Raw genomic sequence first — 22,551 nt, forward strand, 5'->3', positions numbered from 1 at the left:
TGCTGACCAAGAAATCAGGAATGAGACTAAGGGATCCCAGGTTTTGGCATGTCACACTTATGCACCCCACTCCTCCAATACAAAAAGTTGGATGGTTGCTTTTCATCCATCAAGTGGGGGGAAGATGAGGACAGAATTTTACTGATGGATCAATCCTTATCCTGAAGGCACTGTGCAGGTCAGGTTCTTGATTTCCCATTCCTATTTAATAAAGCATTCCTAATCCTATCCATTCCACCCGTTCAATAAAGCATTCTTCAGTCCTGGAAAGGAAGCTGCAGTGAGATGGATATGATGATGATGAACACACCTGTCCCATCTTCAGACTGCCTCATTACACAAGAGGATGACCGTGCCTCTTTCCTGATTACATAAGTATGGAAGTCCAATTGTCCATCATAATAAGATGTAGACAATTTTGAATGAAGGAGGAATGTAGCACTTTGTACTTCACCACTTGGATTCAGCCACCTTTCCTCAGGCTTCCAAAAGCCTTCCACCCAGTGATGATCCACGTTTGGTCCCGAACCCAGAAAAGATGCATCCATTGGTGCAGCTTGGAAATATCGTACAAGATGCCCCTTTAGTTACAACCTTTCCCATCATTTACATACATTAGTATATTTTGTGACACTAGAGGGGGTATATTCAAGTGATGTCTCCTTAGAACAAACTGATTCATCCTGCTCTGCATACAGCATGCTGCATGATAAAAATGCATTAGTCCTAAAGACAAACTTTTTATTAAAAAAAAAATAACCCTGGAGGTATGTATTTAGAGTGCCTGCTGTTCCATAGTGACAGCCCTAAATGCACACAATTACCCCACTGTAGTGGGACTCTACAATGCAGAAGTTTAGCTTTCATTGAAAGAGATGAACGGACATCCTGATGCCACAGCCTGTTACGATATGGGTTCCTGAAGAGAAACATGGGAAGACAGGTAGTATTTGCGATCACCGTGTTGCAGTATAGAGGTAACTAGTTTTGTAGTGCTTCACAGCTGGTTTCCTGCAGGTTCTAGGAAGGATTTTTCCCCCCCCCCCTCACCTATCATGAATGCTACAGGCTATTTTTCACTTCCCTTTGAAGTACTGGGATATCAGCTGTGCTAAGGATGTTTTTATCTTATTATTAACTAAGATATACTGATGCTCATTCCAGTACTCTGAAAAGTTAGGGATTCCTGACTCTTCAGCTCAGGATGATAGTAATTGCCAAATCTGGTGTCAGGAAAGAATTTTCCTAGGTCACATAGGCAGAAAAACTACACAGCTCTTGCCAGTGGGAGCCAATCTTTTTGGGAGCCATGCCAGAAATTAGCTCCATACCCTCCCCAAATGCCACTCCAATCCCTTTCCCCTACCTGATCTGCTGCTCAGCTTTCTGCTCTCTGCCTTATCTGCCACTGGGTTGCCTGTTCTCTCCCCAATTTGCCACATGGCACACACAGGTCACCCATGCCAGAGATACTATCAACAATGCCTCTGAAAAATCCTCCACATAAAACGGAAGGATACCACATAACCAGCATCCCTGCTGAAGCCAGCGTTACCAGCATGGAGTTGGTGATCCTCAAGTACCAACTTCCAAACACTCTGTGCAGACACCCAACTCTGAACTCTTAAAGCAAGTGGTCTACTCTCAGCTTAGTAACAGCCCAAGGTCTTGAAGTGGCCAGAAGAAATGCTACAAGGACACACTGAAGGCATACCTCAAGAAAAGGGATGCCAACATCAAAAGAGTTGGGAAGAGCTGGCTGCCAACCAATTACAATAGCACCTCAACCACAACCAAGCGGCAGCCCATTTCAAGGTAAAGCATCTTGCCCTCGAGGCAGAAAAGATAGAGCAGAGGAAGGAAAATTAACCCCAGCCTGCAGCCTACTCTCCCCTGAAAAAGACCTGAAACTTCTGCAGACAGATCTGTGGCTCAAGGATTGGTTTCTTCAGTCATCCCCAAACTCATTAATGAGCCATGGTAGAGATCATCCTCAAATCAAGGGACTGGAAGCAACAACGATGGTCAGCTCTCATTAACTACAAATCACTGTTAATGAGAGCATTACTTGGTTCACACAAAAAATCTGCTCCTGTAGATGGAACATGATTTGTTGTCCATCCTTTTTATGCAAAAACAATTTTTTTTAAACAAGGTCCATCACAGACTAATTTAGAACATTACACATTTTGTTTTGACATGATAGGCTACCAACTAACTTAACTGAAGAATTTTGCAACCTTCTCAAGAAGAATCTAGAGGGCCTCCACCACTTTTAAGCAAGTCCTGAAAATTTTTTCAAATGTTGGGATTAGAGAGGCAAAAGGTTAAATCGTCATTATATTTATACCTTTTAACATTTACCGTTTACCTCCTGGCTCAGTGCTGCCCCGTCAGGGTAGCAGCTCCAACAGGGGCTGCCCAGGAGGTTGTGCAGATCCAGACTGCAGCAATGCATAGTTGCTGCAGCAGGGAGGTAACTAGCGGTTACCTGAGGATCTGGACTCAGGCAAAAGTTGTGTGGCAGAGTTGACAGGGCTTAAATAGGAGCGAGTGCAGCAGCACCATCAGGTGCCGCAGGGGTGGGCTGCACAGAGCCAGCCGCCCCATCCACCACCACCAACAGGGGCTCCCGCAGCTGGGCTGGCACCAAGCTCCTCACACTAAGTGGAGGGCTTACTTGAGTGCTGCAGCTCCTCACAGAGGGCACTCAGCTCACAGTTGGATGCCGCAGGTACAATCCTACACTTGAGCCTAGGGGGCAGGTGGGAGGTGCTGTTTGGGTTAGGGGCAGCTATCCCAGAACATAACAAACTCCTGTGGGTGCTGGGGGAGTACAGGGGGAAGGAGTGGGGAACTTGGCTCCATGTAGCCCACCCCCATGGCACCCAATGGTAGTCCCAGTGCTATGCTCACTCCTACTTGAGACCTGCTGGCTCCACTGCACAAATTCTGTCCAGTTCTGCTCCCCGAGATCTGCACCACCTGCCATGCAGCACCTACCAGAGCTGCTCCCCCAGCAGTGGGCAGCACAGAGCAAGGGATTCCATCAGAACCCACTGCCCTGTGCTGCTGCTTCTGGTGCCACTACCTGCCTGCTCCTGCACAGTCACCAAGCCTAGCCTGCTGCAGCCACAGGCTTCAATCCTGGCTGGAGGCAGAGCTTGCTGCAATCCTGCACATCACCCACAGCCTCAGTTCCTCATGCCACCCTGTCTGCTGCAGGACTGTTTAACCAATAATTAGAGGAGAGTAAACAGATAATTTTTATAGTGATATTTACACATCCTTAGTTGGGATGGGATGGAACAAAGGAACAGCTTAATCTAGGGTTGAGGTTAATGTAGCTAGACCCACAGCTAGCTCCAACATGAGGGACCTTTTCCTTATAAGTATGCTCTAATGAAACCAAAGGAAAAAGCTAAGAACGAACACTTTGTGGAGTTGCGGCAGAGGAGGATTTTCCTGCAGGGCATGGTATTGGGTACAGAGGCTGGGCACTATTGGTACAGATCCCACAAGTTACAAGAAGGGCACATCATGGTCTCATGCCTTGATCTCCCATTCCAGGAGGTGGATGAATCCCCAGGCTATTAAAAAAAATGAAATTCTAAAGAAAGCTTTTAGAATGCATATGAGAATCCAATTCACTCCTCTAGGACTCAGATGAAAATTAAAAAGAACATTCTGCATCTAAAGGGGGCAAGCTAGCCTGCTGAGAGACTAAAAGCAGTCAAAAAAATCAGGGACACCACTGAGACTGAAGATACTGTAGGTACAGTACCAAATGATAGAACACGATGCATTTAAACAGGAGGGTAGATTCAGAATTCTTTTTAAAAAGGCATCGGTGTACCATCACTGCATACCTCACCAGTATCAAGCAGGTCAGGGCCAAATACTGAAGTGGGAATTAAGAGCATAAGTTAAATTATGACTAATACACTTCCTACCAATGCATACAGTAAGGGTATATTTCATTGGTGTTGACAACATTAAATATTATAGAAACTACTGAAGCGGACAGTATTGGGGAGCAAACACTGAAATACCTGGTGTCAAGGTAGTAGACAGTTTATCATAATGATACAGTATCAAAACCTCAGTAACAGGCTCATTCAGATCTTCTAAAGTAATTTTATTAATTCTAAGGAGATTCCAAGGCCTAGAGTAGAAGTGGGTGGAGGGTTTGGGGGTCTTCCCCTGACAGAGGTTTTAATAAGAGACAACTTCCATGCCTTGTATTACCCACCTCTGCAGGTGGGTAGGTGGGTGTATGTGTGTTTTCATGGTCTAAGATTCTGAGCTCATGAGGACAAGAAAGATAGTGTCCAAAGAGACTGAACAGCAAAGTTTGAAGCCCATCTAGCTCATGGAGCAGGTCATTAAAAAAAAAAAAAGAGTAATTTAAAAGCTACAGAGCCATGCTATGGAAAGTGCACTACAAGTAGTATTTACAGATGCTACATTTATGGAGATATGGGATTCTCCCATATACAAAAGACATCCATGATGCCTGCTGTTTATAGGTATTTCCTCCTTCGTTGAGAAACATTATTAAAACCAGAGACTTGCATTTAGGCATCAGTAAGATGAGGGGTAGGGAATAGAAGATGGATACCACACGATACGTTTCAGGTTCCCCTGTATCAAAATATGCCAACAAGAAAATAATACTAATATTAATAGTTACAAGTGGGAAGGGGAAGACAGCTACACTAAAGTGCACTAAAATGCAAACACTATATATTGCAGCTAAGGCAGCAAAGAATCAAAGGGTAGAGTGGACGACTAAACCTTTTATGCATGAGCAGAGCATTAGGACTACTGTGACTACTATCTATTGCAGGGGTGGGCAAAATATGGCCCGTGGGCCGGATGCAGCCCGCGAGGCCCCTAAAAAATTTAGAAAATAAATATTTATCTGCCCTTGGATCCTGTCAAAAAAAAAGACAGGAACCAAGGGCAGTAGGACCCAGGGGAAGCCCAGCAAGTACCCAAAACAGTAGGGCCAGCCCAGCCCCACCAGAAGCCCCAGCAGGAGCCTCTGGCCTGGGACCACATGACTGCCCCAGCATGGGAAGCTCAGGTAAGGGGGCAGAGGGCAGGGGAGGACCCCGGGCAGAGAATGAGCCCAGGGAAAAGTGGCCTGGCAAAAAGCTGATCGGGGGGGGGGGGGGAAGGAAGCGGCCCCTCGCCTGCCCTGTGGCCGGCACCCTGCACTGCACCTGCTCACAGCCTGCCTGGGGCTGTCTGGAGCAGGCACAGGCAGCCCCACATGGGCTGCGAGCAGCTGCGCATGGCCCCCTCGCTTGCTGCGCCAGACAGTGTTTGCCACTGTCACCTCTGAGCTACCAAGCACACAAGCTCCGGGTGGGCAGTAGCAGCCAACACTGCTCAGCGCAGCAAGTGGGGGGGCTGCAGCTGCCGCACGCAGCTCCGATGGGCAAGACCGGAGCCAGCACAGGGCCCAGGCTGGCAGAAGGGTAGGGTTACAAGCTGGTGCTGAGCGCAGGGAAAAGTGGCCGCTCGCCTGCCCTGTGGCCGGTGCCCCATGCTGTAGCTGCTTGCAGTCCAAGTCGGGCTGCCTGTGCCTGCTCCAGACAGCCCCGTGTGGGCTCCGAGTGCCTGCAACAGGGAGCGCCGGCCATGGGGCAGGTGAGGGGCTGCTTTTCCCCTCACTCAGTACCAGCTTCTTCCCTGCCAGCAAGCAGGGGGTCAGGGCTGTGCACTGCCCCCTGGCTGTACTGCAGGGCTGGGGGGCACTGGGAGTGAGTGGGCAGGGAGCCAGCAGGAGCATGGGGCCTGCACCGGTGTCCCAGGGTCAGTGCCAGTGGGGCCCAGAGCAGGGTGGCAGGAGCGCGGGGTCCCAGCCAGCAGGGGCTCTATGGAGCCAGGCCAGCTCCCCCCGCTCCCTGCTGGTGCAGCCCAGCTCTAAATACCCCTGCCAGCCTGTGCCCCGCTTTGGGCCCCACCGGTGCTAGCCCTGGGACACTGGTCCCAAGATGGTGACTAGGAGGCAGAGCACCTGTCAAGGGGCGGTGCTACCCATGTGGCCCTCGACAGCCTGCCAAAATTGGGTAAGCGGCCCTCCGCCCAAAATAATTGCCCGCCCCTAATCTACTGGAACTATAGACAAGCCCCATCTGACCAAAAAGCAAAACAATACTGTGACTTCAAGTGCACACAACCTAAGGAGAAAAAGACGACAAAAATACACACACTAATATATTAGTGTGTGTATTTTTGGTTTTTATTTATACATATACATACACGTGGATAAAACACTCAAGGAAAAAAATAAAAATTAAAAAAAAAAAAGTCAAGAAACCTTAAAACAGTGCTCAAAAGTGGCCCCTTTTACTAGTAAAGGAATTAGGAAAGTTAATAATTTTATTTTGAGGGCTTTACTTAAAAATAGAAAAAGTTCCAAAGTAAAACATTAGCAAGTAGAAATGAAGCATTTGTAAAATGTAAAAAAGGCAAGACTTGTTGCCTTTTGCATTTTAGCAGAGGTCTTCTTTAGAAGGCCTCAGAGATTTAGGTCTGGAAGCTTCCAAACCTAAAATCAGTGTAGCCAACTTATACAGTTTTACTGCAAATCCCACAATAGTTAGTGGAGCCATGTATTTATTCCAATAATTTTGGTTTCCATTAAAGAAGGAAAAAAAAAAAAAAAAAAAAAAATCACACTGCAGAGAAAAATGTTAGCATTTACTACAGGCTCAGAACCCAGGAAGCAAATGCATGTTTCATTATTCTTAAACCAAATCTCATGATTAGGAGGGACAGATTCACAATTGTTGAGCACCTGAGGTTGACAATACTCTTTAACTCAAGTCTTTAACAAAACTTTTCTTCCAGCTGTTTTGAATTAACTAGGTGTTAACAAAAGCCAAAACCAGAATTTTAAATAGTCATAATAAAAAACAAGTCACTTATTCCAGTTTAAGCAGGTTTCGCTTGCTTAGTATCTGCAACACCATAATTCTGCAAGTTTTGCAGACACCAGCAGCATGATCCAGAAAAAGCAGGGGATTAATAAATTGTATGTCTTTTTATTTTACTAAAAGAAGAAAAAGTTCTACATATTCTTTAAAGGGCTTCTACATTTCCATATAAAAACCAAGAAAAGTACAAATACTTGCACTCTTTGGAAGTCAATTTTAACCTCTTCGTCCTATTTTCCAAAATGAGAAGAATATTTGCCTCTTTCATGGGCCTATTATTAAAGTAAAGGTCCTTCTCTTACAAATATTTTTTTCTGAAGTGTGACTAGTCACAGTGACTTCACTAGAAGTACAAAACCCGTCTAACTTTAAATATATGCAACTATTTTCAGGATTGAAGTCTATAAAAGGTGCTATATAAAAGCTTTTAAATTTTAAGAGGATGGCTAAACACCAGTATATTATTTATATAATAAAATCTGTAAAAGAAATTAGATATTTATATAAAATAAAAGTTTGCAGTAAACAGACTGATTAGGAAGAGAAGGAGGGGTGGAATGGCAGGCTTAGACTAGTATTTTTCACCACAGATGCCCCCCAACTCTCTAAAAAACAGGATGTCTTAACAGGTGTTGACAGAGGCTCTGACTATATGATGTTAGCACTCCAGGTACACTGGAGGTAGACCCACATTAAGTATAAACAAGCCCTAAGGTATGTTTGATACAAGTACAGCTAGCAAAATTCAGTGAAGAGAAAGCAGCATTTTCTCCTGGCTTACGCTGACAGTGTTGGGCAGTCCACGGGTACTGTTTGTCAGTGAATTCAGGAAATTTTAGGCAGCAGACAGCCCATACCAATTCAGCTGCTCATATCAAAAAGGTATATTGTAGCTGTTCCTCAAACAGTGCAACACACCTTACTTTGGGAACCTTCACGAACAGAAACTTGGAAGACATGAGAACCAGCTAACCCAGTTAGACATGGTGAAGCCATCACATCTGTGGAGCAGAATACCTGTATGAGAAATCAATTATACAGGTCCTGTACATGTTTTAGCTAGGAAGATGAATAACTATACACTTAAGACAGGAGTAGGCAACCTTTTGCTACCGTGAGCCGCTGCTTGTAATCCAGCCTGTGATGCAGGCCCCTGCTCTTCTCCAGTGATCAGCACTTGCTGTAAAAGGGATGTACAAAAAGAGACAGGCACTGGGGATACTGCCTCTACTGCAGAGAGAAAAACACTGAATGCAGTAGGATGCTGGGGATACCTCTTCTGCTGCTGTGGCCGTAGCATGCTGCAGATTCCCCAAGCTGCTGTGGGCCAAATTCAGCAAGGTCACTGACGTGTAGGACATCCAATGCACCTCCAACCTCCCCTGACAAAAGCTCCAATACTTCCCTTTATAATCTGTGCAAGGTTTTAAAATCCAGGAGAGGAGACATTTGTGATCTAGAAGAACCCTTGAAATAATAAGCTTGGCAAAAGAATGAATACAAACTGATTAAAGTCATCATTCCCCCTTCCTCCCAAATTGTGTGCCTCAGAAAAAAGCTGACAGTCTTCCAAAATCACAGAACACACACGTTCTAATGACCAGACCTATGCCACTGCCAAAGCATCAGCAGAACACACTGCATTAGTGGTACTTGGAACAGTGGTTTCTCAGCCTTTTAAGACCGAGCCACCCCTCACTAACTTTTCAAAATTTAGTGGCATCCCATTTCTGTGGGGGAGTGGGGGAAGAAAGAGTGGGGGAAGAAATCAGGCTGTAAAAGCACTGCCCTATATCTGCCTACTCACAGCAGAGGATGCTGCTCAGAACACAGGGATAGTCAGCACAGGGGCTGCTCTTTCCAGAACAGCTCATTCCCCTAATACTACAATGCTCAGAGCTGATGGGAGGGGCTGCAAGGAGAGCTGCTGAGATACTTGGGCAGACACGGGTGCCAGAAATATGCATTAATATTTGCTTCCTCTCTCAGGGGCCAGGCACTGTAAGGCCCTTCAAAGGATCTTACTGAATCCCAGGTGTCACAGCACCATGGCTGAGAAGCACTGCTAGTTGCTATACAGAATTGCAGCCATGGAAGTAGAGACAACAAGGAGCCGGGTTAGGATCCCCCAACAACTTATCCAGTCCACACCAGTCACTCAAGTGGCCTATCCTGGCTTCTAGAAACATCACTCACAGCAAGAATCCCTTAGTTCCCATGGGACAAGCTAAGTTGACCTCCCTCAACCACCTTTCTTTCAGGTATAGCACCGAGTCCCAACAGTTCATCTCCCACCCTAGAGTCATTTCCTACTGCCAGGTAACTGTAATCAGCTGTCACTTAAATTGCCGAGGTCTTCAAAATCTGTTGAGGATGTTAGAAGTTGTTACAGTTAGACACTAGACACAGTTTTTGCATTTTCCCTTTTTCAAGAACTAAAATTACACACAAAAAATTACATGAAGTAATGGCAGTAGTGGCAGTTAAGTTGCAAAATCCAGAAAGTAAGAGAATATCAGACTGCAACAGCTCTTCTGCCATTTATGGGTACACATTGTATTACAGCTTAAATTACATGAGGACACTTTTTTCCAATCCAATAGAACCCTCTCACTTATTTAATATGCAGGATGGACCCATAGGTGGATAGATGTAAAGCTTGCTCTGCAGTTTTACATCTAACATTTTCTCCTTTTTGAATGCTCTGCTTTACAATCCTAATATTATTCTTTTAGGTTTCTTTTGTGTTTAATTTTACATGTATAAAATTGCATATTATTTTCCTCCTCCTTTTGACCTCTGCTGTACAATTTCAAGTTCCTTGGACCATCAACCAGCCTTCCAGAGTGTTTGGAAGCCACAGTATATTATGGGCTCTACCACATGTAGTAAGTGATAAAAATAATTAATTTCATACCATGTAGTTATTATTTAAGCATGTTTTGTCAGTCAAAAAGCAGTATTACATCCACTGTAGGCAAGTAGGATTTTTGCAAGGCTTAAGGAAAAAAAAAAAAAAATCTAGATTGTAATTTGAAAATAGTTGATAGCCCATGCTCACATGGCTCATGTTTCATTAACTGAACCAAAAGCATTAAGGCTAATGCTCTTGTCAGCAAGAACAGAAATCCAACAAGTCATCTCCATGACAGTCCAAGGTATCTGCTTTTATATTTGTCTATATGCAAATGATTTCTAATGGTCTGCAAATCCTGGTGCGCTGAAAGGAGAACAAATTCCAATAACATGGGCTTGATCAGGGTATAAAACCGAACTACAGAACTCAGTTGCTTGATAGCAGAGGAGCAGACAATGACTACATTCCAGTGCGTATACAGAACCCCTTTCCATTCCCACCCCCAATTGATGTTAGCAAGTAATCCCCATGAACAGCAGGCATTTACATATACATGTGAACAATGAGGGGGGAGAAGGAGGAGGTGAAGAGAGGGGAGATAGACTGACAGTCTAGCCAAAGCAAGCAGTATTCAAGCTAGGAGCCCAACATCACACTTGTATGTATATTTACACGTCTGTGAATGAAACAGAACTGCTATATATCAGAGTGCAATATTTGGCCCTAAAAAGCTACTTTTAGATGCCAAATTAATTTTAAAAATTATATTTAAAAAAACAAAAACTAAAAAGCTGAATTTTAGAAAGACAAGGCATACAAAAAAGGTCATAGTTGGCAGAGACTTCTAATATAAAAATCAGTACCATTTTAAAAATACTGGAGCGAAGAGCTAAAAAGCCAGGAGTTGTACAGGTACAGCTATTCTATAATATATTTTATAAAATGCATACACATTCTTACTGGATGACAGTCGAGAATAATCATGAAGGACTTCCAGATGAGCAGATTACAAATCACAGGTACCTGTAAATAACCAAAAATTAACTAAAAAAAAAAAAAAAAAAAAAAAAAAAGTACTGCACCTTACTGTGTTCAGCCTTTCCTTATATCTCCACCACAGTATTGCATTCAATGGGCAGCAAAATAAGTTGTCCCCTTTTGACCTACAAAAAAAAAAAAGTAAATATATTTCAGAAACAAGAAAGCACAGAATTCCCCTCACCCCATAGTAATTTTTTTGCTTGAGGTGATTTCTGAACTTGCCTCCACACCCGCAAGCATGTCTCAAGGACAGGGTTAGCATATTTTTTAAACCAGAAAACATGCACCAAAAACCCTTTTCATATTCCGATACAAACAAACACACGCCAGTCAAATCGGAGAACTGGACAAATGCTAACAAGTCTAAGCCATACTTAGGCTGAACCATGCAAACGTTTATGCTTGCTTCTCCTCATCTAATTCAGAGAGAGAGAGAGAGAGAGAGAGAGAGAGAGAGAGAGAGTGTGAGTAAAACTACAGGGACATTAAACCAATCAAGTATAAACACTGATCCACAAGAACCAAGTCATCAGGATAAATAAAGGCTTGATGGTAAAAGTCTAGACCAATGGTTTTCAACATTTTTTTTAATTTGCAGACCCCTAAAACATTGGAATGGAGATACAGACCCCTTTGGAAATTTCTAATGGAGGTGGAGACCCCTTTAAGTTGTAAGTGTGGGTATTCACACTTTTAAATTAGTCATCTTTGACCCCAGGGGTCCACAGGCTGAAAAACACTGGTCTAGACTATGCCAAAGTCTCTTTCTGTTCTCCCCTTACTTTTCTCATTAAAAGCTAGAGGACCACTGATTGCTGTTTTAGCAGACTAAGCATGTTGCACATACCAGGATTTCTTACAATCCTCCATTCCACCCCATTCACTCTCATACTCCTCTATTTCAGGGACTCTCTGTGACTATCATCCCTATTTTTTGTTAGAGTTCTACATGTCTCCTCACACTTCCTTCCTCCACACACTGGGAGAGCCTGTACACTCCCTCTTTTTTTCCTGCGGAGAAAGCATACAGTTTCTTCTGGTATTCTTCCCACCCAAGGCTCCATACCCTTCCCAAATGACACTCCTCCCTCCACACCCTTATGTCAAGGAGTGCCTCAAAATCCCATTTTTTTTCCTACCCAGAGACAAGTCATTCAGAGCATCAGCACTTTTAAACTGTACTGAGGGACAAGACAGACCCAAGATGAGGGACACTGTTAAAGCTGTTAATGGGCGAGACCAACTAGTTCATTTACCTACAAATAATTATACACACCGACTAAGGCTGATGGCTTTATTAGTTAGATAGTAAGGGCTCCATTATCCACATTTATTCTGCTGTGTTTTTCTATTTTCACTAAAATCAATATGGTTCTACCTACTCTCTGAAATGTGGGAATCAGTCAGATATGGCAATCAAAAGTTATTGCATTATAGACAGGGAAATGTTAGTGCAGGACCAAAGCAAAGTCTAACAGTCAAACCAGTTACCATTCAAGTTTTTAGACATGAGCACTGCACAAGAGATGGCCAAGTTCATATTACTACAACTTTAAACATTGTTTTAATGTACTATGCCTTTATTTATTTTTTTAATGTCTCTCTCTATTTTAATGTAATATTAAAAAAATATATATTATTGAGAACTGGAAGTTTACATATTAGTGACAAGAATAGCAGGAATGGAGAAATTTAATCTCTAACCACCAGCATCAAAAGTGTATTTTCTACAACACCAAGCTTAAGTGGGAGCAACATATATTAATTTACAGAATTCCAAGATTCATAGATGCTAGGCTTGGAAGGGACTTCAACAGGTCATCGAGTCCGACCCCCTGCCCTGAGCAGGAAGGAGTGCTGGGGTCAGATGACCTCAGCCAGATGCCTATCTAGCCTACTCTTAAAGACCCCCAAGGTAGGGGAGAGCACCACCTCCCTTGGAAGTCCATTCCAAATTCTGGCCACCCTTACTGTGAAAAAGTTCTTCCTGATGTCCACCCTAAATCTGCTCCCTGTCAGTTTGTGACCGCTGTTCCTTGTTACCCCAAGAGGCACGCTGGTATAAAGATACAAAGCTGTCAACAAGAAGTTTTATGTTTTGTTTTAAATCTTAACATTTAGGGCATGTTATGGAAATTCAGTAAAAATGGCTGAAAAACCCCAATTCATAGATCGTAAGGTCGGAAGGGACCTTGGAAGATCAGCAGGTCCAGCTCCCTACACCAAGCAGGAAAAGATGGGGTTTGGTTTGTGTACATCTCTTTCTCAACTCCCCTTGCTGCCACAACATAACGTCACAATATTTTCTATTATTCATACCTATTAACTTTCTGCTGCTCTTTTGTAAAACACAATTATTTTCCACAGGTTTTAAAAAAAAAAGACATTAACCACCTTTTGTACAGGCTACTCCAGCAGCAGCTTCAGAACACCAATCCATGGTCTATTGGCCAGGAAACACCACCAACACAGAGTAGGGGAGGATCATTTTTTAAAGCTAAAAATAGGCAAATTGTCTACACATGTTCAGAAATATTTTCAGTTTAAAATTTTCTATCCAATTTTGTTCATGCTCAGGAAAAACCATGATTCCTCACTGAAGCCAGATTCCTCGTGACAAGTATTTCTCCTACCTAGAGCCAATTTGAATTTTTTGATTTTCAGCATTCCTACCAGAACAAGTTGTAACACTGGGAGAACCCACTTTCCTTTATTTTTGGAAAAGCACTATTGAATCACTGCTGTTGCAAAGTTTAAGTAACAGCATTTGGACTGTCCCATAGCCTTCCTGTTTTCATCTTAGTTGGAAACAAAAACTAGCTCTTTAAACTACACTTTTCCCCTCTGTCCGTCTAGTTCTGATGGCTTTCTACCTTTATTCCAAATTTTAGGGAGAACGTGGTTTTTTTCTTTCCTTTTAATAGGTTTTTATTTTTTTTGGAAAAGGAGAAAGACAGGCTTTGGTTTGTGCACATCTCCTTCCCAGCTCCCCTTGCTGCCATAACATAAGAACTGCTTACACCTGAAGCCCAAACCTATTGCCACAACTGAAGAACTACAGAACAGCAGCAGAAAGCAATAACCGGGGAGGATTTTTCCTCCTGAACACGGAACAAAATAACAAAGTTTAAACCAGCAAAGCATTTTACTTTCTCGTCCAGATCCACCCTATGAAGAAAAATAAGATCTTTCCATTCTAAGAGCAGAAATTTCAGGTTCAAACTGTCTGTTAAAATAAGTACCAAGTAGACTGACAGAGTAGCAGGCACCCGCTTGTAGGAGATAAGTTTACAGGAAAAATCATTTTCTATACCTCACTCTCTCTCTTTCTCTGTGGCTACCTTGGCAATTAGAAGGAAAGGAGGATAGGCATAAAAAGGCAGCACTGCCTGTCCAAGAAAACTGTCCACCCTTTTGGGAGCACAGCTTCATTGTCCAATTGTTCCTCCCACAAGTGAATCTATTCTTCTATTACCTGCTTGAAAATATCTGTGGATTTAGCTCCCAATCTCCTGCTTGCAGCTTGTGCCAGCTAACCCAGTTGTTATCTTTTACTTCCTTCCCCCCTCCAAAAGTCACTTATATCCACAGATGGACACTGCTGCTCAAAGAATGGGAGGGGGTTTTTCCCCCCCTATTGCTCAGTACTTCTTAATTCTGTCTTTGAATTAAGAATACATGACTAATTTTGTGTGTGCAGAGCAACAATATATTTGGAAATTCTGGAACAGGCTAAATATGGTGCTCTGTACTGACTGCAAATACAGAAACTGGATGTTGTGTTGAGATTACTAGAATAACCCCCTGTCCCAAGTCACATACTAGCCTCTATGCCTCATACTTGATCTGTGTGTTTGTTAAATCAAATCGTGAGCAAGTCACTCAAAAACTTCCCTTTCAATAAACATTACAAGGATTTGCACCCCAGAAGAGATGGTTATACTCATGATGGAAGGAATTTTATCATCTACTGATTCCGCTTCAATTCCAATGGAAGATTACTTTGTAGGGAATAACCTTTCCTTATGGCAACTTTTCTACGCAGATCTTGGGTCTGTGGGAGCAAATTCTTGCTCTCTTTTCCACTAGGAAGACTAACAGAAATCTAAATGTCTCACATGCTGACAAAGAAATCACAGTCCCTAAGAAGATGTGTTTTGCCATGCTGTCCAGAATTGGAGAGCAGGAGAGGACAGGAAGAAGGAAGGGAGGGACGAGAGGATTTGAAATTCTATGAGTTATCATATATGGATCATTTTGAGTATCTGTCTGATGTGGTACTCAGTTGAAAGGAAGACAGTCTTCCTTCAACAGGGATGGGTTTCTGGAACTTACAAAAATTCTCCACTTGCAAAAGAACTCTAGTAGAGAGGGGACTGGATTAGGCCTGAACAACCCTTAAATGTTTTTTTCAGAACATTTCAGTTCTCAAAAGCTTGATCTATTCAAAAAGTGCTTACATAAAGTTGTCTCTGGAAAATGATAGTCTGTATCCAAAGTCCGAACCAAAATACCTGCAACGAACTAAGGTGTTACAAAGGAGATTTCTGCCTGAAACCAGAAGCGTTACAGGTTGAACACCCAGAAATGCTAGTGCCGTTCTGCTGGCTTTATCTACTTGAACGAAAACTTTTGGAAGGCCTTGTTCACATATTTTCTTTATGGATTCTACTCTTCCCCCTCCCCCCCTTCAATAATTCTGCTATTTGAAAGAAATGAAGAGTTGTCACATTTGTGCCTTGGAGGGAGCTAGATTTCCAAAAGCATTATTTTAAAAGATTGAATGAATAAGAGCTATCAAGCATTCACTCAGTACTACAGGAAAATGAACTAAAAATTGCCTGTTAAGACCAGGATTCCAGACAAAAGCGCAGTTTGAATACACATCTCCTAACATTTTGAGTGGGACTAACAGGATCCAAGTGTCCTGAGAAGTTACAAAGTAAAGTGGGATTAAGACATTTCTATGGACTATCAATCTCTCTTTAATTTCAAGAGTGATGATGACAAATCCTCCTGGATTGCAATCCGTTTGGAAGGCGCCTCACTGGGTTGTGGAACCTGGAGACCTAGAAAGGCAGGACAGTTTTAAAAGCAAGGTCTCAGCTCTGAAGAACATTCAAGATAATCCTAGGTAGGGAAAAAAGTAAAGGAGCAGAAGCACAAGCTCTAATGCCTTGTTACCCAGTAATTTTGAGCAGCTCCTGGCACTCTTAAACCCTGGATTGTCCGCACATTAAAAACCTGAAACTAGTTTTAAGCACTTGCTATGCAGCTCCAGGACAGGATTATCTCTGACCACCTTAGTATAAACATCCTACCCGTCCTCTTACCCCTGCTGGCCCAGATCAGGCCCACTGCCCTCCCCCACCAGCACCCGAGATCCCCACTCATTGCCCCCCTTCCCTTTACTTGTGGCTACCCACTGTCTGTCCCAGGGAGCAGGCAGGGAAGGGATAACCTGCCTACCCGATCACTGCTGCCATTGCTTCTCTCTGGGCCAAAAAAGCAGCAGCCCTGAAGCAGTAAGGGATCCCTACCATTCAGTCCTGCAGGACCCTGCTGGGCTGAAGTGATTGCTTCAAACTCAGCTAGCACTAGCACCAACAACATCTGTAAAACTCAATGTGAGGTATAACAAGGCCCTGACTTTAGCTCTGGGCCCATTACAACTACTGACCGGAAGCAGTGTGCGCATTTGCATAAAAAAAGCCTACTTCTCAGAACTACTTAATTACCAATTCTCACCTTATCAGAACTGTTGGGTAACCAAACTGGATTAAGTAAAGAGCACATAATATCCTGCCTGTAAGTAAAAAGAGGCACTCAAAACTGGATGACTTACACTACCACAGAGGAAGGTGGAATGCAGTAACTCAGTGCGTCAGGAGGGGGAAGGAGACTTAGACGTTGCTTATTTCTAGCATTGGAAGGATAAGTTACTCTCCCCACAAAGCGGAAGGATATTTTAAATGCATTTATAACTGAAAAAGTGGTTGAATAGATTTTGATCATGCCCTCAGAATTTGCCTTCAAGCACAAATCAACCACAGGAAGTATCACCCCAAAAGAAAAGTATTTCAAAACAAAGACTTATAGTGGAAGCTTCTGTAACCTTAACTATGACAGGCACTGCGATTAAAGTTCTCTTTGGAACTCCAAAGATGGTTTTTTGAAGTCAACATTTACAAAATTATCCTAAAACACACAAAAACCCAACAAACAAGTTGACTAATACATGACTGAATCCAGCTTTCTTAAAACCAAGGGGTTTATTTCCCCATTTACGTTGGTCTTCTACAACAAAAAACATTTTCCATTACAGGAGACTTCCATTAACCTTGTATAAAATCCCAAGTGCCTGGATTTTTTCTGAACTCTCTTTAGCAGAACAGCAGGGGGTCCCATTAGACACCCTATTTTACTTCCACCTTATAAATATTAGCTGTTCACCATTTCCATGGTTACAGTGAAAACCACTTAAAGGAATACTGGTTAAAGGAATAAATCTGTTTTTAAATGCATTCTTTTCCAAATGAAATGGACAAGATTATGTAAGGCATTCTTAAGATCAATACAAAATGAAAAAAAATGGTGAGCAAATCTGCTAAACAAAATCTTTACATGCATTAAATGCAAGATATCATACGGCAATGGGACAAACCCTGCAATCTCCCTATACAAGAGATTTGTGGGAAGGTCAACAGCAGTTTTGCGCATTTCAGGAACAGAGCCAAAAGCACTAAAGGGAAGGTTTCAGCAAGACACTGAAGGAAGTTAGCTACACAACTTCTACTGACATTACTTCAAATGGTTATTTGAAAACAAAAGACCCTTAAAGGGTTGAAGTTGGTGGTTTTCAAAGCGATGCTTTGCCAAAGGGTATGTGCCTACATTTTAATAATGGCAGTGGAGCTTCCAGTTGGTTAACATTTGTGGTGAGTAGTGGGGTCACTTCCTAAGGCAGGGGTGGCCAATCTGCAGCATACATGCCACAAGCGGCATGGGCAGCCTCTGTGTGTGTGGCATATAGTAGATCAGGAAGAAAGCAGAAAGAACAGCAGCAGAGCAACAAATAAGTCAGGGGGCACAGAGCAAGAAACAAAAAGCAGAGCAAGGGAAGTGGATTGGAGTGGCAGTATGGGAGGGTGCAGGGCTTACCTTGTGGCACACCTGACAAAGGTTCTAAGGAATGAGCGTGCAGAGATGTGTTGGATGTAGGGGGTACGAGCAAACATGGCCCAAAAAGTTTGAAAACCAATCATCTAAGCTTATCAATCTCTCTCTCAGAAGATAGTGTAACCAGGTCCCCACCCCATTACTAAAAGGGAAGGGGAACCCAGGGGTAGCTCACTCCCCAACTCCTGGGACAGGCTAATTCAAACAAAGAGCCCTGGAACAAATGGCCACCTATCCCAGGGGTAAGCAAGGACTTACAGGCTTGGGGGCAGAAGTGGAGGGTCACGTGACCCAGGAAGAGCTTTAAGCTCCCGGTCTTAGCCAGTGGAGGCAGTCTGGCCATAGGAGCTGAAGGGGACAGTTCCAGGAAACAGCCAGGCTAGATGGCCACAGGAAGGTCTCTGAGCTGCCGTGGAAGTGAAGGAAACCCTGCATCCCAAACCAGGAACAGATGCATACCACAGGGCAAGATTAACTTCAAGAGGGGAACCCTTGGATTTGGAGCAGAAGCTCATGTTTCCAGTTTTTAAACCACAGGACTGGGTTGTGGCTGTAGGGGTAGAGGAGGCCATTGAGAACAGTGCCCAGGGACACCCCAGATCTTAGTTGCTGAAGGACCCTTGTGTCAGACATTAGAAACTGGGGGTACAAGCCCAGAATTCATGAGGGCAAAACCAGGGGCCGAGGAGCCCAGAGCCCACAAGGTTTTTAGCAGAGTGTGAGGGCATTGCTGGAGCCCAGGAGCTTGTAGTCCTGGGACAGTGCACTCCAAGCCAAGGGGCTCAGCCAGAATAAAGTGGGATAAGGCCAGAGGACCTCAACCCAGGCAGGGGCCTACCATCTAAAGCCGTCAGCCTTCTAGGGGCAGCCTCCAAGTCAAATCTATAATATTAAGGTGCAGCAGGAAAGGTAACAGGGTGGAACCCAGAGAGGTCAAAAGGGCAACACACTGGGGCCCAAGGAAGTGGTTTTGCCCCCTAACATCTGTCTCCTGTGACTACAGCATATGAATGGGAGAATCTCAGAGATTTTGGGATTGAATAACATTTATAAGAGCCACATTTCAACGCAGAAAAAGGGGGGGCCTTTGGGGGAAAAAAGTGAGGGGGAGAAGAATGTCTCTTCTGCAATATGTCCAATAAACTCATTAACTGAACAATATTTATCCCATTATATGTACAGGAAGGTAAAACCCCCAAATATATTGAAATGGACTTGCCCTACTGGGCTCAAGTGAATAAAATATTTATATAAAATTTAATTTAATTTAAAGCTCAGTGCCTCTATTTAAGTATCCAATAACTCAAGGCCATGGATTTAGGCATTTTCTAGCTCCCTCTCCTTTTTTTCTTTACACATCCTGAAGAAAACAAATGAAGGTATAAATGGCTCCTCCTCTTTAAAAAACAACCAAAAACCTGGAAATATTAAATGTATCAATTTTGCCTTTATTTTGTTAGAATTATTTGTTTGGGTTTTATTTTGGATGACCTAAACATGTAGACCTGGGACTCCTTCAAACTTTAAAGCAGACTGGTTTTTGAATCAAGAGGGAGCTTTATCTTCCAACTATGTCAGGATTCCAAGTTTAGGGTTTTTAAAATTTACATATAATAAAAATAACTTCCCCTGTTAACCACCTTACTTTGCTTAGTATGATCAGGATGACAGTTATTAATTCTCTAGTTGTTTAGCATCTTCCAGGAAAGAACAGTTTTAAAAACCCAAACAGGAGTCATCATCTCACACTCCCTTAAAAAAAAATATGGCACAAACCCATTCTATAGGTCACCTCTAATATTATGATGCTGTAACAGCAAGTGGCCCAAATTTCCTGGCTGACAAACGGGCACCACTCAGTTAAATCATTAGAGCAACAAAGACTTGCATCAACTTAGGATATGGCCCCTGTATTAAATCACTTTATTTTACCAGGTAAACTGAAAATTAAACTTTAATGCATATAGGGATATTAGGGTAGGAATTGAGAATTCAAGCAAACACCTAAATCTTGCATTCTGTACTGCATAGCACTATAAAGTATTTAAGGAATACAGGACGGTTCAATTTGCCTTTATAGAGTAACTATATTACACAAGGTAGATCAGAGGATTAAAAGTATAGGAAAAATTATTGTATGTACTCTTTCACCTTTATAATGCTTATTTGATCCAGACTTATCAGATACAACATAATTCATAGGCTTCTGAACAACTGTCAGAGGACAAACATGAAAATGATTTACTAGAACAGGTGTTCACATGACAAGTAAAACCCCACAATTTCAAGAAAGGCCAAGATCTGAATATGCATAAAAAATTAACTTCTGTCACATCCTAGAAGCAAACCCTGTAGAAGAGGATACAGGCAATTTGACTTCAAGATGCATTTTACTTTGTTCTCTAAAAACCTACATATATTGAAAAGACATGAAACAGTCATTGATACCACTGCATCTTGGGTTCTATGAACCTAATAAAAGGGAGACTGGAACCACTGTGGCTCCTCCATTGCCACCATAAAGTTGCCATATTTTCGCTATTTTCTTGAATTAATGCAACATCTGTTCCAAGTACAGTCTGTTAACATTTACTAAGAGATATTCTCATTCCACATTTGTATCTGGCTTGCTTTTTAGTTGAACTCTTATTTTATTTTGCTGGCCATTATTTTTTTTTATATTACGTTGTCAATTTGGCATTCCTAATCTCCCCCGAGCACAAAGGCCCACTCAAAACGAGATCAGCAGCTTAAAACCCTCCATCTAACAACAATAATTACAATATGTTCTGCATATAGATTAAATAAAGGAAATAAACAGCACAACAAAGGTTTTCATGGGTTTTTAGTTTTATGTCCTGATAAATTATTATGGAATACTTAAAGGCATCAGCTACTCTTTACACAAAGCAGACTCTATTCTGTATTTTTATTGTATAAAATGTGCATAAAAACAATGTATAAAATCAGGTAAAACACTAGATTCGAATTTGGGGCTTAATAGGGTAATGACATTTACACTACCACAAAAAAAACAAAACAAACCATGGGTGAAAATCAGGTTTATTACCTTCTTAGAACTGCTGCAGTGAAGTCAAATTCACCCCCTTGCATTTAGCATGCATGCTGCACACACTCCCAAGTACATCACAGCGAGAAAACATCCTTGCCGAGCTATCTGCCTTCCTTAGGCCTCCAACTAACCGTCACTAGGCCTTAATCAGTCAGGTAAGAACGCTCTGGATTTGGCCATGTTGCAGATAATCAAAATTCCATTCTTATGACTGATTTCTTTTAAATGCAAGTTACCACATACTTCCAACATTTGCTTTTGTCTCTTTATTACCTATATACTTTCTTCAGTTTCAAGAAAACACCACACACCTTAAATTGACTATAAAACACATGGCCCTATTTTTCTCTTTGGCCTCTTTTTCTCTCTACTACACAAGTTCTACACCAGCTATTAAACCACCACTGGCTGCCACCTTCTCTTATTAAACAGAAAGGGGCTCACACTCTGCCAGGCTTCATTACTATTTTCATGACAGCTCTTCATGGACAAAAAGACCACCCCCCCAAAAAAAAGATGCTATTTACTGCTGCTTTCTACCTAGCTTTTGCAAGTGTGCAACTTTCCATATTTGCTTTAAGATATATTACACTTGATCTTAACCATCCCTTCCCAAAGTTCAACTTTATTAATACACACACTCTAATAAAAGACAAAAGACACAAGATCAGCTGCTTCTACAATCCCTAATTCCTGTAATGGCCTGGGCACCTCCTGTCCCGATCTCTTTATCAGGGCAGCCCAGATCTAGAACCAACTTCCTACCTCTATTCTCTCCATCTGTTCTGCCTTAATATCCATAGTCCATCTGTACAACCTGCCAACTTCAGATCTTGCCTCCAGAAAAGAGAAATTGAAAAAGACTCAATTTTGTACATCATTAATTTTCTCCATCCAAAGATATTTCATGAGCTCCAGAACGCATTTCCAGAACAGCTTTGCTCTATGTTGTGCATACTTGCATGCCATAATAGCAAGTCTCAAGAGACTGACCAGCGGTTGTGTCAGACCTTGGCCTATCATGTTTAAATACTAAGAGGGTGATTCAGGGTAAGGTGTCATTTTAAAAGATGCTGTGTTCTATTAGAACTCTTACAGAATAAAACCCAGAGATTTCACATCAGAATCCAGTGTCAAATATATTCTGAATGGTTGTGGTCTCTGAGTCCTTTACAAAGAAAAATTGTTCTATTACTTTTTCCATAGTCAAAAACAAGTGAAATTAGCTCCTGAAATGGGGTGTCAATAATTTCAGAAGAGTTCTGAAGGTGCCTTGAGTTTGAGAAAGTTGAGAACCACTGGTACAAGAGAAGGCTTAGAATGGCTCTGCACTAGGTTAGTGGGAAAACAGGCACATTTTAAAAATCAAAGAGAAAAGTAGCTTTTTCCTTGCGGAGAAGTAGCTTCAGCCATCAGCACCACATACAAAGAACATACTATTCTAGGTTTAA

At 42.4% G+C, this 22,551-nt stretch overlaps 1 protein-coding gene across 16 annotated transcripts in view; it reads right to left on the reverse strand.

Annotated features, from left to right (window-relative positions):
* The window catches only part of PHF21A (PHD finger protein 21A), a 237,721-nt gene that overhangs the window by 188,340 nt on the left and 26,830 nt on the right, over positions 1-22,551 (reverse strand). For 14 of the 16 annotated variants that reach the window (XM_059722791.1, XM_059722795.1, XM_059722794.1 and 11 more), the window contains exon 2: positions 10,890-10,970. The gene's annotated coding sequence lies outside the window, so the exon portion shown is untranslated. The remainder of the gene's footprint in view (positions 1-10,889; positions 10,971-22,551) is intronic. The other 2 variants (XM_059722793.1, XM_059722792.1) reach the window with 1 other exon arrangement.

This window comes from Alligator mississippiensis, chromosome 2 (assembly GCF_030867095.1).
Source record: "Alligator mississippiensis isolate rAllMis1 chromosome 2, rAllMis1, whole genome shotgun sequence".
Taxonomy (NCBI): domain Eukaryota; kingdom Metazoa; phylum Chordata; order Crocodylia; family Alligatoridae; genus Alligator; species Alligator mississippiensis.